Source organism: Silurus aristotelis, assembly GCF_946808225.1.
Source record: "Silurus aristotelis genome assembly, chromosome: 23".
NCBI lineage: Eukaryota > Metazoa > Chordata > Actinopteri > Siluriformes > Siluridae > Silurus > Silurus aristotelis.
The window spans coordinates 10,427,655-10,444,231 of NC_139596.1; the positions used below are offsets into that span (position 1 = coordinate 10,427,655).

Here is a 16,577-nt window from a genome sequence, read left to right on the forward strand (position 1 = left end):
TTATGTTTTTGGAAATGGGAGTTGTATTTTTTCTTGGCTGTGCTCTGTGGCTTGGCAACATAATGTGGGTGGATGAAGTAGGGGTTGGCATTTACAAGAGTGCACACTTGGGCTAGATATACTTCAAGTCACAGAAGAGCAAGTGTGAGGATAAATGTCTGATTACTACTATCTCATTTTAGTGTGGGTGGGTGGGTATGTGTATCCGTGTGTGTGTGCGTTTGTATGGCTCTTGGCAGTGGTCATCCTCTCGAGTCTGAGAGTCGAGTCAATATATTCTGTCAAGATGGCTGGCTGTGCTCAAGAAGAGGAGACATGCTGTCACAAACACATCTCACTCTGTTTAAACACAGATGACACAGAGTTGCCTATTACTCAGTCGTTTGCTGAGTGTGTGTAGAGTGTCGGCGGTGTGTTGATATGGGTGTGACGCATACACATTAAATTTTTCAGCTTTATGTTTCCTATTTTTAATTTCTACACTGGCAATATAGGTTAGACAAATTACTAAGGCAGACAGTGTTTAGATAACAGCATTCCAAATACCATTGAAGGTATGAAGAGGGGAAACCAGGTGTAAAGCCTGCCACAATACCGACATCCACAGATAAAAATGAAAGGTCTATAATGATTGGTTTGAAGGTGAACCTTTATTAGTGTGGGACTGTGACCTTGTGCGAGATCCACTGAAGATTTAGCACCACATCACCTTCTGTTTTTCTGGGCTGTCATTAGCATTTCACTGCTGTTCTCGAGCATGAAGTGGAATAGCTGAATCCGTGACCGAAGGACCCGAAATAAATAGACATGTCAAAAATGACCAAGTGATAGATTGCAGCCATGGTCTTGGGCATCAGTTACTAGACATGGACACACAAAAGTTCATTGTTATTGAAAAATAGATTTAGGGTTTAAATTTTTTGTATTAATTGAACAATAATTAGTAACAATGCACATCTGTACAATGATAAGTTCTTTGTAGAAGGAAGAAGGTTCTTTGGATCAATTTTAGTTACACTCACCCTGCTTTACTCTGAAGCGTTTGTAGTTGTAACCTGAATTTCCAACGTAAATTTTGAATGCAAATTTTTATGCTCTGATATTTAAAAAACATTCAAACAAATTTGTTGTACGGACCAATCTACAAGTGGGTTAATAAAGTAGAACATGTTGAAAAGTGTTGGATCACCAACATTTTTTGTGCACCTTTGCATAGATTATATTAATGCTTGAAACTGTACTGGATAGATGAAGAATATTGTACAGTATTGTACTAAAATATTCACCTTAGTTTGTGTTTTGATGATGATGTTGGTGGAGAGATCCAATATGTTTCTCCAAAATCCTCCATATGTGTTCAACTGGATTCTGATGCCTGTGAAGTCCAAAGCATATGTTTTACATAATTTTCATCATGATCAAACCACTCAGTGGGCCCCCATGTTGTGTGTGGGGGGCATGGTCATCATGGAAAAGACCAATCCCATCTGGAATGAAAAATTCGTCCTTTAATTTATTTTTGTCAATGTCACTTCCCTCTACAGGGACATGTGGAAGCATAGAATAGTAGTGCTATGATAGAAGATGACAGTTGTATTCATATGTAAGATGTGTTAAGAAAAAAATCCCAGCGAATGAAAGGCAGACCAGAATCAAAGGTAGTCCTATGACATTGGTTTTAGTATCAGTGTCAGCAAACTGGCCCAACAATGGAGCATTACAGATGTGTCTGGTCAGTCTAGCCAGACTTTTTCAGACTTGTGTTAATGATTTGCTGTGAAAGTTTCCCAATAGCATTGCAAATCTTAGATCATCTTAACTAGTACAGAATGTTCTCATAGCAATTTTCAAGCTTGTATTTAAAAGTAATGTTTGTGCGACAATGCTATTAGGAAATTCAACCTGAGTTTATTCCAAGCCCATGTAATTGAAAGTACATATTAAAAATAGCTTTATGCTAATGTTACAGGTATATAATGTATATTATGTACAGGCAAATGTATATTATGTACCCATATATATATATATATATTCCCAAACAAGCATTAAATTACTTTATTATAATTCACAGTTAACCAGTGATCCATGTAGCTAAGCTATCCAGACAAATTAAGAAAAGACTTGACTTTATATGCCTGAGTTTTACTTGGTGTATTACTGTTTCTTCATCCTTGGACTACCATTTTCAGATTTTGTTACATCTTGTTTTAAAGAAACCATTTTTTTGCCATTCGGGCTGGCAAAACACGAAACTTAAAGTACAATTACCTGCTGAAAATTGCTGCTGCAAAGACTAGGCTGTTTAAGGCAGATGAAGGACCATGCTGCCAAGAGATGATGTCAGCAGACGTGGCAATAGAACAAAGGTTTTATAAAGCCTTGTGCTACTCTGACACACTGTAACTCAGTATTACCACTGGCATTCCTATACTTTTGTTAAAATTAAGACCACCTCTGTATTTCACCAGAGACATATCTCAATAACCTATTCTATTACATATCAAAGGAGGTTTATAATAGTCTGAAGTCCATAAGAATGTCGTCACTAAAGTAACCTGGTCAGTAGATTTCTTTATATTGAATAGTCAGAGACTGCTAAGGTGTGAATAAAGTTGAGTTTACGATTTGTGATTTTTGACCAATCAGAAGAGTTAGAATGAATACTGACATGTTCAAAATCTGCTAATTACATAATTGTGACACTCTTCATCTAATGTCTACAAATTAAATAGAAATTTAATTACATTAATGAATACAAAATTACTTTAGAAAAGTATCAGAAAAAGTAAAGCTAATCCTTTTTTTTTTCTACACTGAATATGAGATAATAGATGAGAATTGCACCTTATTTTTAATTTCTAGATCTGTCAAAAATACTTAGGTGAGCAAACCAGGTACCAGGTAGTTCTAAAAGAATAACTGGGTCAAACAAGCAAACAACTGGTGTCACTAAACTGCATTCTTATTTTGAGATGCTTTTTCAGGCTTCTATCAGTTGTTGTTTGTTTTGGGGGTTTCTCCCTTCAGTCACCTTTTTAGGGGAAGAAATGAATGCCTGACTTGGTCGGTCTAAAACATTCCACTTTTTCCCCCAATGAAGTTTATTGTTATGTAGCCTTCATGTAATTTAAAGTTAATTCCAATTAGAGTGAATGTAACTTGGTAGACAGAATGTTAATGGAAAATTAATTCTACTTTCACCATCATGAGTTAAATCATCAATAGATTTGTGGCTCATATCTGTTTTCTTTGTAAATTCCAAACCAGCCTTCGGATTCTTACTGCTGATTTTGTGGTATGGCCTCTTTATTTTCGCTTTCTAAGGTTGAATTTGATACCTTCACTCCTGTCCTGTAGAGGTTTTTGGTGATGTCACTGATGGTTATTTTTGGATTTTTCTTCACAGCTCTTACAATATTTATGACATCAACTGCTGTTGTTTTCCTTGGCTGACCTGTTCAATGTCTGATTGGTAGTATAGTAGTGATTTCATTCTTTTTTCAGATTATTTTAAAATGTTGTATTGGCTATGCCCAATGCTTGTGTTATGGCTCTGACTGATTTTCCCGCTTTTCTCAGCTTCAAAATGAACTAATTCATATCCATTTATTGTTCTTGAACAAAGCATGTTTTCAGTATACAGCTAAAACCATATAATTTACCTTGTTGAAATTGCACATGGTAGAGTTGTGTCTTTAAAATTCATAGAAAAAAAGGATACTTAATAATCCATACTTCTCTCTCCTTGTCACCCCCCTTCTCTCTCTCTCTCTCTCTCTCTCTCTCTCTCTCTCTCTCTCTCTCTCTCTCTCTGTCTCGTTAAACATGCTCCTGTGGTACTAGCTTTGAGGATGGATGTTGACTATACTTAATGTCAATAGTCTGCTACAATGCTCAGGACCACAAGTAGCATTTAATCATCTATCACTGCACACCTCAACAACAGTGAACCGTAATAAATGGACATTTTTTGCCCCCCAGATGAGGATGGGTTCCTCTCAGGGTTTCTCCATCATGCCATCTCAGGGAGTTTTTCTTTTCCACAGTCGCCACTGGCTTGCTCATTAGAGACAAACTTACAATTAATAGGAAAAAACGTATACATTCTTTATTACTCCTTTATCTGTGTAAAGGTTCTTTGAGACAGTGTCTATTGTTAAAAGTGCTACACAAATAAAAATGAATTTAACTGAATTAAACAAGGATTAATACCAGCATCTTTAATCTGGCTTGTTTGTATTTCATTTAATATCTTTAAAATGTTAAAAACAAGTAAAAACTAGTAAGCTAGTAAACTAGTAAGAAAAAAGGTAAACATTAACTATACAGCTACAGTTAATATGAGTAAATGTGTGCACCTTTTGTGTTTGCTAGTAAACTCCCAGCATTTAATACTTTCTACCTTCTTTTTCTTTCTTTCTCACAGCTTTTTCTCCAGCTGGCCTCCCAAATGACAATCATTAGGCACCCATGGCACTTGCAGCAACTTTTTTCCACAAACTTTAGCTGAGAACTTCTTGGATAGAACTGTATAGAAATGTCACTGAGCTTTATTAATGCTCAGTATAATCGAGTGACTGAATTACTCCTCTGAAGGAACACACAATCATGTCTAGCGTTGGGCGAGGTGCTAGTTTAACTACTTTCAAAAAATATTTTTCCTACAGACACCAATGCCACCACTCCCTCTATTTGTACCATATAGATGCAGAAAACAGTCCTGTTTTAATCAGTAATGCGATTTCTCTGCTGTTGTGAAATTAAGGAACTAAGTCTTCTTTCCATGCAATTTGCTAAGAGTAAACAAGAGCTGATGACAACTCAATTGTGTACTTGGCATGCTGGCGGGAATGAAAAGAGCTTATGAAACAGATGGGCAAAAACGAAATGAAGCTCTATTGTGTACTTCCTCAACTCATCTGAGGAGGCGAGTGTTTGCCAGACAGAGAGTGAAGCCTTTTCTTTGAATAATAAAGCAATCTGGTAATGGTTTTGCCTGACAGTGAAGAGTCCAGGAAATAATTAAGTGTACATGACCAATGTGTGAGTGGTCATGGTACAACTTGAACAGATTTACTTAAAGGTTCCCTTAATAAACTATATTCATGCCATTAGTTAAACATCAGCATCAATAAACTGTTTGTAATGTTAACAAAGTAAAGTAAAGTATTAAAAATGTGTTTGTTTAAACTTTGCAGCACTGTCATTCGTGCCCATTCTGCCATTAGAGCATTAGTGAGAAGAGACATTATGCAGGACATTTAAGAACATCCACTTCAACCTTGGCAAACCATGTATTCCTGGAGCTTGATTTGTGCACAGGGTCACTGTCATGCTGGAACAGGTTTAGGTCTCCTAATTTCAGTGGTAACTGTATAGCGAGGGCCCACATATGGATGTGTTATTCAGGAGTCTGCAAACTATTTGGTCATATAGTGTACCCTTCCTGTTGGTTTCATTGTATTTACTGGCCCATTCATTGTAATTACTGAATCATGTGCTTAAAACATATCTGACTGAAAAAGCTGTGGCTTTATGGTGTTAAACTTAAATAGGTCAGGAGTCACTTTCTGCTAAACCTCACTGTCAAATTTGTCCTTGTGTGTGTATATGCATGCTTTCCAATAATTCAAGTGTGAAAATGATTTCAATAGTGAAAGAATAATTCACAGCAGCATGAAGTTTTGACAAGCTGGTTTAGTGTCATGTGGTCTTTTGTACAAGCTTGAGTGTTTGTGTGTGTCTGTGTGTGTGTGTGTCTGTGTCTGTGTGTGTTTTAGCATGGGAGAACGGGTGGGAATGAGTCACAGAGGAGAGCTACTAACCCATTACTCATCTCTGTATGAGACCCCTCATTATTCGTGGAAATTGCAAACAGCAGTGCTCTCTAGGCAACACGAGGAAAGAATCGCTATGCAAACTCTTGGAAAGACAAGTTTTCAAAGCACTTGGAGTCAAGCATGGGTCTACAGTACTCCATGTAAAGGTGTGTGTTCTCATGTGTGCTGGGTTGCTCGTAAACATGGCAGAGAAAGTGGTGACAAGTTAGCCATACAACCGTGCAGCAAATGTACACCAGCTGACTGAAGAAAACAATTCTGTGTTTTTTTTATATGCTAATTGGAATAATATGAGTTTGGCACCATGCAAGTGTGTACACAGGTCTGTACAGCATTTGCATTAAGACCTCATCTATTTGTTTATGGCTTGTAAGGCTTTTCAGGACAGTAGGCTTAGAACAATAACCTCTTTCTTTACTACACATTTTCTTTCCACTTACTTTAGCTTGGCCCCAGGCTTCTGCTCACTTACAGTAAGCTTTGGCTCTCTTTATCATGCCAGATGCACTCCCTCCCATCTTTCCAACGTCTTTTTCCTGGGATTTGTGCGTTTGTGCCTGGCAAATGGGTGTAACGTATTGCATCACTGGTACACAGAGAGCCAGAGGGAAATCACAGTGGGGTGATTACACAGCACTGTGTAGAGAGGGCACAACAAATAGTGACGATTTAATATTTCAGTATTCGTTTAAAACATTTATTTTTTAAATTTCTAGAATTTAGTCAAGGCTTAAAATTGTTAGAATTTGCACTTAAAAAAAGCACATTCGTGGCTTGAATAAACCAAAATATATACAATACTGTAGGTCTAGTCTTAGCTCCTCATTTGTTAGGAGTATAGCAATAGTGCAATTACTAATTATCATGATAAATACATAAAGCCAGCTGTTGCATCATTTCAACTTCTACTCATATCATAGGGCAGCTAAATGTATATGAATTAAATCCTTTGGTAACCATAATGTAACAGATACATGCGATAGGCTACTGTTGCTCTGGTTGACAGTTGAGAGAAAAATGCCTTCCCGCAGAGGGACACAGGGCCATCTGGCTATTGCTGGTTTGCAAACTCAGAAATACACCCCTTCTACAGACCCCTTCCATTTTCTTTCTTTAAGCCAAGATTTGGACCTTGCCTCCAACCTTGCTTTCAGACAAACAGACCCAAATTCAATGCTTCTTTGTATCATCCAGTCCAAACCCTTTAGTGCCTCTGCATCATTAAAAACACTCTAGACATGCAGTCATTACGCTGTCTGATTACAAATCCCCCTCAACCCTGAAATCACTCTCAAATTCCATTTCAAGCTAATCATGGTACTCTAAATAGTCATTATTTGTATATTTTGTGATGGAGGTACTATTGCCACTTTACAACTACTGGGCCCTCTGGTTCTGTCTTGTGTGTTCTGTATATAATACTCTATATAGACAGCAAACAGCACATGTTCTTCCCATACTGGCATGGGTTCCTCTGTGTTCCACAGTTTTTCCCAACCTACCAGAAACATGCTACTGGATGGACTGACTACTCTAAATTGCTGCTAGGCATGAATGCGAGTGCAAGAGCAATGAATTGGAGTAGCTACGTATTACCTCACACCCAGTGCTCTTGAGATTTTTTTGGTATGTTTTGTATCCAATATGACCCTCAAAGGTTAATAGGCATACAGTATGAGAAAAACCTCATCCCTACACTCCAATGGTGACCAATGCATTCTCATTAGAGCTGAACAGAAAGTCAAACAACTGCATTTTCATTACAGCACAACTTCCCAACACTGTTGGCATTCTGGTCAGTAGAACCATGTCAGTTTATTCAGGCTTATCAGGCAATAGGTGAAAAAACATGTTTGCTTTGTAAACACAATTTGCATCACTGCTTTGTGATTAACTGAAATGACCTACTGTGAGAGTGAGAAGAGTGTGAGAAGGATATTATGAGAGGGTTATTGAAATGTGTGGAGTAAGGTTTAAAGGTTGACTTTTTCTCTGAGACTCCCAAATACATGCTCGAACTTAACACTAAGACCACTCATCTTTTCCTTATACAACATATAATTCAGCTCTGGAATATGATGACATTGGTGATTTGGGTGTATTGGAACAAGGAGTAATCACAGTCTTTCCTGTACTCACTGTAGGCACCTCTGCATGAGATCAATAACACATATTTCTGGAATAAACTATGAAAATAAACAGGCATGATTTTATGAATGTTAGCACAAATTAGCATTTTTGGTAATATATTGCATTTGGCCATATGTCTTAGATTATTCAATCACATAGACTGCAGGGAATATGAAAACTAAAGTGTAGATGGTGCCAAAGAAATGTTACCTACTTGCCAGCTCTAAAACACATGACTGTACATTATTTTGCAGTATGTAAAATGTTTCTGCACCAATTCTGCTGTAACTGTAGCAATAGCTATGATGATGTTTTACAGTGGTTTGGTATTGTGCCACAAATCTGGGAAATGCTACATTGCAGCAATATCTAGTCCTCACTGAAGTAGTAATATTAATGGAATTAGACTTATGTATGTATATTTCACCGCTATATTGGTGCTTTGGATGGAATTGCTGTGATGTGGTGTTTGTTTTTTCTTCCCAAGCATAATTGATTTAGCTCTTGAGTGCTTCACTTAATTTAGCCCATTAGCTCTTAAAGATGTTGAAGACTAGTGACTCAACAAGGTTAACACTGGCTGTATAATTAGTGCTGATCCATTTTAGCTTTTGTTTAATATAAAGGACAAAAAAATTGATAAATTCATGGCAGTACTAGTATTTTTTTCAGAATTATTCAGAAGCAGATTAAGAACTTTAATTAAAAAGCAAAAGCAAAGTGCTGTGCTAAGAGCTAGTGAGGTCAGTCAAGTGACTTGTATCCAATAGTTACCTCAGAATTTAAGCAGGAAAAGGTCAATGTTTTCCGAGATCTTTTGCATCATCATTGCATACTGTTTTTAGTAATATGTTACCTAGCATCAAAATATTTTAAGAAATTGGGTTGTGCCTCTGTTAATTTCCGGTTAATTGGCACTTCATATCTTATACCATTCTTATTTTAAGCATCGGACATATTTTTTTCAATAGCTTATCAAACACTATCTTATACACTAGCTCTTTAAATGGTGCATACATGGTGCATAATATTTGCATTTCTGTTTTAAGGTTACATTTACATTTTGCAGTTTAACTCATTTTCACGGTTTTCTTTAGTCAAAAGGATCATATTATGGTATAGTATTTTAGCACAATACATCTTTTAAAATTCATAATGTTTAACCCTTATAAATCCAGCTTTTTTGAATTAGTCTTTGACATGTATAATATTACATCCATCCTCACTGAACTCTACAGGTTTTTTTTATTTTTACTGAAAACGAAACATGATCCTAAAAAGTGTTGGACTTTTCATGCTGTAGGGGGTCGATGTATGACAATAAAGCAGCAGTCTGGCCATTATAAAAATTGAGTACATGCAGTGGTGAGATTTCCTGTCACCCCTCTTTGAACTGACAAGACTTTTTTTTCTTACCGCCTCTGACCAGCATTGTAGTAAGTTTTGGGAAAAGTAAGTACACCGCTCTCATTTCAGCAACCATTTTAGTAGATCTTCTCAAGGGACAATGCTATAGAAATGAAACTTGGATATATTCTAGAGTAGCGAATGTGAAGCTTGTATAGCAGTACAGATTTACTGTCTTTTAAAAATAACTCAACTTATAGCCAGGATTGTTTAAATAACTGGTAACAAAAGTGAGTACACCCTAAGTGATAACAGCTGTATATCATGTAACCATAGAAAGCCACATTCATCATGTTGATGTTTTTGTCTGCTTGACAGGACCATACAAATTTGAATATCTTGTATTAGAGCAGATAATATTTGGTGCTTATTGCAAAGAACTCTATGAGGATTTGAGAATTAGAATTGTTGCTCTCCACAAAGATGACCTAGGCTAAAAGAAAATCGGTAAAACCCTGAAACTGAGTAACAGTACAGTGGCCAGGGTCATATAGAGGTTTTCCAATACAGGTTCCACTCAGAACAGGCCTCGAGTCAATCAAAGAAGTTGAGTTCTCAAGGTGCCCACCTTCAGCAATGCAGTTGTTTTCTTGGTGAAGTATGTCTCCAGACCTGAACCCTATTGAGCACCTATGGGGCATTCTCAAGTGGAATCACCATGTGTCTAATATGCAGCAGCTCTGTAAATGTCATTATGAAGGACTGGAAGAGGTTCCCAGCAACAACCTGTGCATCTCTGGTGAATTCCATACCCAGGAGGATTAAAGCAGTGCTGGATAACATTTGTGCTCACACAAATTATTGACAATTTTGACAATAATGGCTGTATGATTAACTACTCTAAAATATATCCAAGTGTCATTTCTATAATATTGTTTCTTATGAAGATATACTAAAATGGTTCCTGAAATAAAAGGGGTGTACTTACTTTTGTGGGATACTGTAAATATAACAATATATAAAATAAAATAAATGATAAACAGAGACGCTTATGTTTAACGTAGCATAGCAATGTTGCCCAGTGTACAATTATAAATTGTTTAACTTTTCCATGAGTGGCACTGATAATTAAGAAAATGTGACGAGTGCATGAACCTCACAAGGGTCAGTGAATAGAAATGTTGAAATGTAAAACAGACTCAGCAAACAGCCAACTCAGTTGGTGCTCAGTAACTAAATTTTTATTACATCATAACTCTTGTTTCTTACATTCATTTTATAGTCAGGCATACAGGGCAAGTTTTAATTTTAGCTTTACTTTGGCAATGTCAATTTATAAAATCCTGAAACTTATTTAAGTAGGTCAGTCTGAAAAAAAAAAAAAAGTTCTTGTACTTCTGTTACACTGTCTTTATGAAATTCCCATCACCTTCCATATATTTATGACTCAGATTCAGGGGCCTCTCTTAATGAATGAGAGGTAAAGGACACTGTTTTTAACTGGAATTCCTGTAAATGAATGCATTAGAACTCATAAGTTAAGGCAGCTAATACAGAGAACTAGGAGCTTATTTATTCACAGCCCTTTATGTCTGATTTGGGAAAATTATTTTGTTGAAATTTGGAATAATATGACCATAATTAGGACAATACCTCAAATTAGATAGCAGAAATCATGAGCATTGTTACAGGCTGATGATCCATTACATTATGCTGATTGTGATACTTTTATGGTACTTAAACAGTACGCAAGAAACTTCTCAAAACCTGATAATTATAATAATAATTATAATAATTATTCTTTTTGGTTTGTGTAAAACGCAGCAGAAAACTTTCTTTAAAACTCCCATTAGCAGCAACATTGTGCTAAAATATTCAGTATGAGCATATTGTGAATAAGTGTGAATAAGTGCTTACGATTACATTAGCAGATCGTAGGTACTTGTGAGATTATTTATAAAGATAGATAACACTTAGATATCTATATTCGGTACTTAATATAATATAGATGATTTTGAAGATAAGGTCAGTGGTAAAAATCTGATTATCATTAAACATAGTCTCATTTAAATCATTATTCTGTAGTTACATGTGAGCAGTAAGTTAAGTCATTTGCATGACACTTTATCTACAGCAATGGCAAGCAACATCTCACACTCTGGCATGATGTTTCCTCAACATGCAAAATGAAAAACATTTCATGCATTCATTTTATCTACATTATGCAAACATTTGATGTATTTTATATACGTCGGCCAAGCATTCAATGCATCAAAGTAATTCATTGAAGAATTATTTTGTCTCACTCAAGGCACTATTCTACTGACTTGCCTTTTTTGGGAAAATGAGAAGGCCACAATCAGTTGACTGGAGGCCAGTGACGGCTATTGTCAACCATCTGTTCCTAATTGTGTCTAGTTTACAGTAAGGGAGTAATTATCTAAAGTAGGCATTGGTTACATAAAAATTTATAGTAGGAATTTATATATAATATAACAACAAATGTATATATAATGTACACTATTGTACATTGTTAACTGAACTGCTATTGTTTACACACTGGTGCCTGCAGTGTGCATGTAATTAGACAATTTTGTTGCCTTGTTTGTATGTACCACACTTTGATTTAAATAAAACAATGCTTAACGTGTCAACTTTTATTTGAGCTTGTATGACAATCGTAACCATTTTTATATATGCACATTTTCCATTTTTGACCACAAGCAATTAGACAAATATCTGTTCAGATGTTTTTTTTGGCATTCTGTAAGTTATTCCATTGTATATAACCAAGAGAGTTAAACAAATGCCCTACAATTTAATTTTACGCTAAATTTTTACTGGTATATTGCTGCCATCTCTCACCCTGAGGTCCAAATGTGATATTTAGCATTCACAAGAGTTCTATCGTGGCAAATATTTTGGATTCATATAAATGAGTGCATGCTATCCAAACCTCTAGTGCTTACTTTAGCCAGAAAAATGGTCTTTTGTTACTATGTTTCATCAAAGTGTGTCTGCCTGGTACGGAAACGCAGATGTACTTGGTAGCGTCACAACAGAAGTTCCCAGCATGCCTCAAGAATATTTCAGCTGTTGAATGGATTCAAGAAAACTTGCTAAGATAAACAATGGTTGTGGTATAAACTTCAGAAAAGAATACACTAGCATGATGTGACCAGATGACAACAAGTAGTACATTTGCCTTTGCTGGAATCGATAGTTAATTGTATATTTACCACCATGCTCTGGTAAATCAAAAAAGAAGCTTACAAAGTCTGCTTCCTTTTTGTTGGTCCTGAACTAAACTGTCCTTTTTCAAGCTCTCACTCATTCTCATCATGAGTACATATTTGGGACTGACCTTATCTAAGCTGGCATCTTATAAGACAGACTTTTCTAAACTATGCTCTCCAAACACAGCTTAAACAAACCATCCATTATGCTGAATACATGGTATACTGTGAAACATCTGAGAGTCACAAAGGATGGTTTGGAAACATTGTTTCAATACACATTATCATTACAAAGCTTTGCTGGGTTAGCAGGAGAACTACAGTTGAGTTGTTGTTTTAAAGGTTCACCTCAGCTACAGTTGTACAATGAGTAAAATATTTGTCTTATATATATATATATATGTATATGTATATATATATATATATATATATATATATATATATATATATATATATATATATATATATATATATATATATATACACACACACACACACACACACACACACACACACACACACACACACACACACACACACACACACACAGGTAGTTCTCCACTTACAATGGAGATACGTTACGACGACCACCTCTTAAATCAAAAATATCGTAAGTTGAAGATGGTACTTTTACTGTGACAGTCTTTCCTGTTCATGCTGATTTATAATTCTCGGGGACCCTCTCGGGGACCCTCTGTGTATATACAGTATATATATATATATATATATATATATATATATATATATATATATATATATATATATATATATATATATATATATATATACATGTGTATATGAGGATGCTGTATAATTTTATGTGAACACAATAATGATTCATAGTTTGTGCATTTTATTGGATTATTTGCATTTGATTTAAATCTTCTATATATTTTAACCACAACAACTAATGTTTGTTGTTATATTTTATCTTCTCCTGGAGTGAATAACAACACTGAACATTTCCTGTAATGTCTAATAGGGTTGGGAATGGGTTATACTGGGATATGGGAAATGCAGAATGTTTCAACTCTTGTTATCTTGGTGCTAAACATCTAAATGAATATTTCCACAAGTTTGGGGCTAAAATCTGGCCTTTTGTCTTAAATATTCTGTGAGAAATATCATATCTTCTTATTTTAGTGAATCACTCTGAGAGATTTTGTAATGCATGTAACAGCTTCTTTTATAGAAATGTATCAGCTGGAAGACTTTATAAATTAAACTTTAATTAAATTAAACAGGATTTAATGAAAAAGTAAAAGGGGGTGAGTGGGTGGTTGACGGGAAATGTTCTTATAACCCCCAGCAAACCAAAACATTGTTTATGAAGTTCAACATGTAATTGATCTGTACTTACAGATGCAACAAATGTATGTATTATAAATTCAGTGACAAAAAACAAGCAAAATATTGTGTGATTGCATGGGATTGTTTCAAATGGGAGGTTATTTATAAAAGGAGCTACTATTACAAGGTAGATAATTAAATGTTAACTCTGAAACAATACTTTTGATATACAAGGAATAAAGAAACTGTTGATTTTTTTCAACTACACTATGAGATCCGAGAGAAGTGAATTTGACTATGAATGTCATGTAAATATCTTTCTGACTGCAGTCATGGGGCCTTGGTGACAAGTGGCAGTCTATAATTTAGCCATCCTTTTCACACCTTGTGTAAATACATACATACTCACTTTAAACTAAGATAACTACCTCTCCCTTGACTGACAGCTCTTGTGGACATGTGGGACAGCTGTGTCCTGCTTCCACGTTCCTTTGGACAGCTGGATACGTCTGGAATTCTTCTTTTCGTCTAACTCCTTTTAATTATGTTTTATGCACTTCGGAAATGGAGATGATTCCAGGATGAGAGCAAATACATTCCTATTTGCTTAATCAATGTTTTTTATTTTTATTAAATAATACATTGTCAATTAATCCACACACTGACAACAAACAACAACGAACAAGTTTGCATTTAATTTCCTTCTTGCTTGCATATCTATCTGGAAAACATGCTAGTGCAGATGGCCCAGAGTCTAAAGATATCAACAGACTAAAACAATGCCAGAAAGACGAATCAGTGCTAATATGCATATACATGACAGATAATTAATATGTTCACACAGAAGGTGAGTGCCCTAGATAGACTTTGGATGATAAATGACATGCTGGGCAGCTACATTCTGGGTCAGTTGAAAGTCAATTATTTTAGACTTAAATAAGATGAGGATAATGATCTCTGTATTCAGATGACAGATGATGATCTCTGGACCTATAAGACAGATGCCAAAAAAATGCTAGTAATTAGAGGATGACCATTGGGATTCCTCTTAGAACATGCGAGCTGTGCAAGAGGAGGAGACCTAAACAGTTGTAATTAACATATATGTCTAAATATCTTCCAGCATTATATATTACATCCTCTAGGATTTTCAGCCATCCTCTCCAGTCATCTAAAGATAAACTACTCTGAGCTTCATTTTTTTCTTTGCTAAGGGACATTTCACCCTTTGAATAACCATGTGGACATGGTGACGAGTCTGGTCTTGAAAGATAGAGAACTCCAGAGAAAGTGACAGGTTTCCTCAACAATATCGGTACATTGTCGGAACACGTATTGCCAGCCGTGTCAACCCCCTTTCACTCCCTCCATCTCGCTTCATACCACCATCAAAACAGCTCCAAAGAAGCAGCACTCTTGGTGGTGGTGGCCAATGCTGATTACAGTCCATAAAGGAATGGATGATTTTTTTACAGGTGCCCTGGGGACAGAGCGGTGGTGGGGGGCGGGGGGGGGGGGGGGGGGGTTGAAGAAATCGTTTCCCGACTGTATCTTAATGGTTGTGTATAACATGTCATTTAGATGACTAGTGTACCTACAGGTGATGCAATACATGAAGTAAAAAGTGATCAAAGTTGAATTGTATATGATATTATATTTATTGTATTTAAAGTTTCAAATTACACATTTTAACTTCCAGGACCTGTCCTAATCCTCATAAATGAATGATTGAATGAATAAATACATTGATGGATGCATAAATGAATGAATAAACCATTGTTTTTGAATAATATACTTGACAAAATATATATTTAAATGTCATGCTCTTGTAAACCTCGACATTCCAGAAAATAATAGTTTACTTCATAGAACAGTTTTTATGTGATTTGTATTTTTACGTGCATTCTCATTAATAAATACACTCCCCCTTGCCCCACTATAAAACTGAAGCAAAAAAAGCTTTACAAATCCAGATCATTAATATGTAAAAATGGGATAAGCGTATGGAGCGTATTCTTGCAGTTCAGTTAGTGTTATTGTGCCGGGGATTTTCCTTATCAGTGGTCGGACACTCCCTCGTGTGGAAAAACCAGGCAAGAAAGAGTAAATCAACTCCCACTCGAGGAAAAAGGGCATTAATACGATGAAAATCTGTATATAGAGACTCTGGTCTGTTCTTTACATATTGCATATTGAATTGTAAGTAAAATCCTAGTGACACATTCTAAATCATAATATGCACATGCTTTTCTATGCTTTGTTTTTCAATAAAACAACCAACCCTGCCAGTTAATCGTGTGCTTTATGAAATGTATTGCATTAACACCCCAGCACGCGCGGTTTTCTTTCAAGTAATTTCACATGGGTGAGAAAACCTGGTGCACAGCCAATGTGAAAATCCCACCACCAGCACCAGCACCACCACCACCAGCAGCACAATCCTCAGCGTCAAAATTAACGCCTACAGATTCGGATTCAATCTTGCAATGTTTCAAGGCGTCCAACTATACAAAGGTGTAAATGAAGTGCTGGGATTTTACACACAATCTTACTGAGCCTACTACTACTACTGCACCAACACCTAACATGGCATTGAGATCCTCATTGAAGGATATTTTTAAAAAGTAATATTCTATTTATTGGGAATTTTTGCTATGCATTTATACAAAACACCACTCTATTGATATTTCTAGTGAAGTTTCTATAGGTGCAATGTGTTGCTGAGCACACCAGT

At 35.9% G+C, this 16,577-nt stretch overlaps 1 long non-coding RNA gene across 1 annotated transcript; it reads right to left on the reverse strand.

Moving 5' to 3' along the window:
* Positions 1–631: 631 nt before the first annotated feature.
* Positions 632–9,419, reverse strand: LOC310718675. The gene is made up of 3 exons (XR_014531214.1): positions 6,281–9,419; positions 1,287–1,375; positions 632–860 (listed from the first exon to the last, which is right to left on the reverse strand). It is a non-coding gene; the product is annotated as an uncharacterized lncRNA (long non-coding RNA).
* Between the last annotated feature and the right edge of the window lie 7,158 nt (positions 9,420–16,577).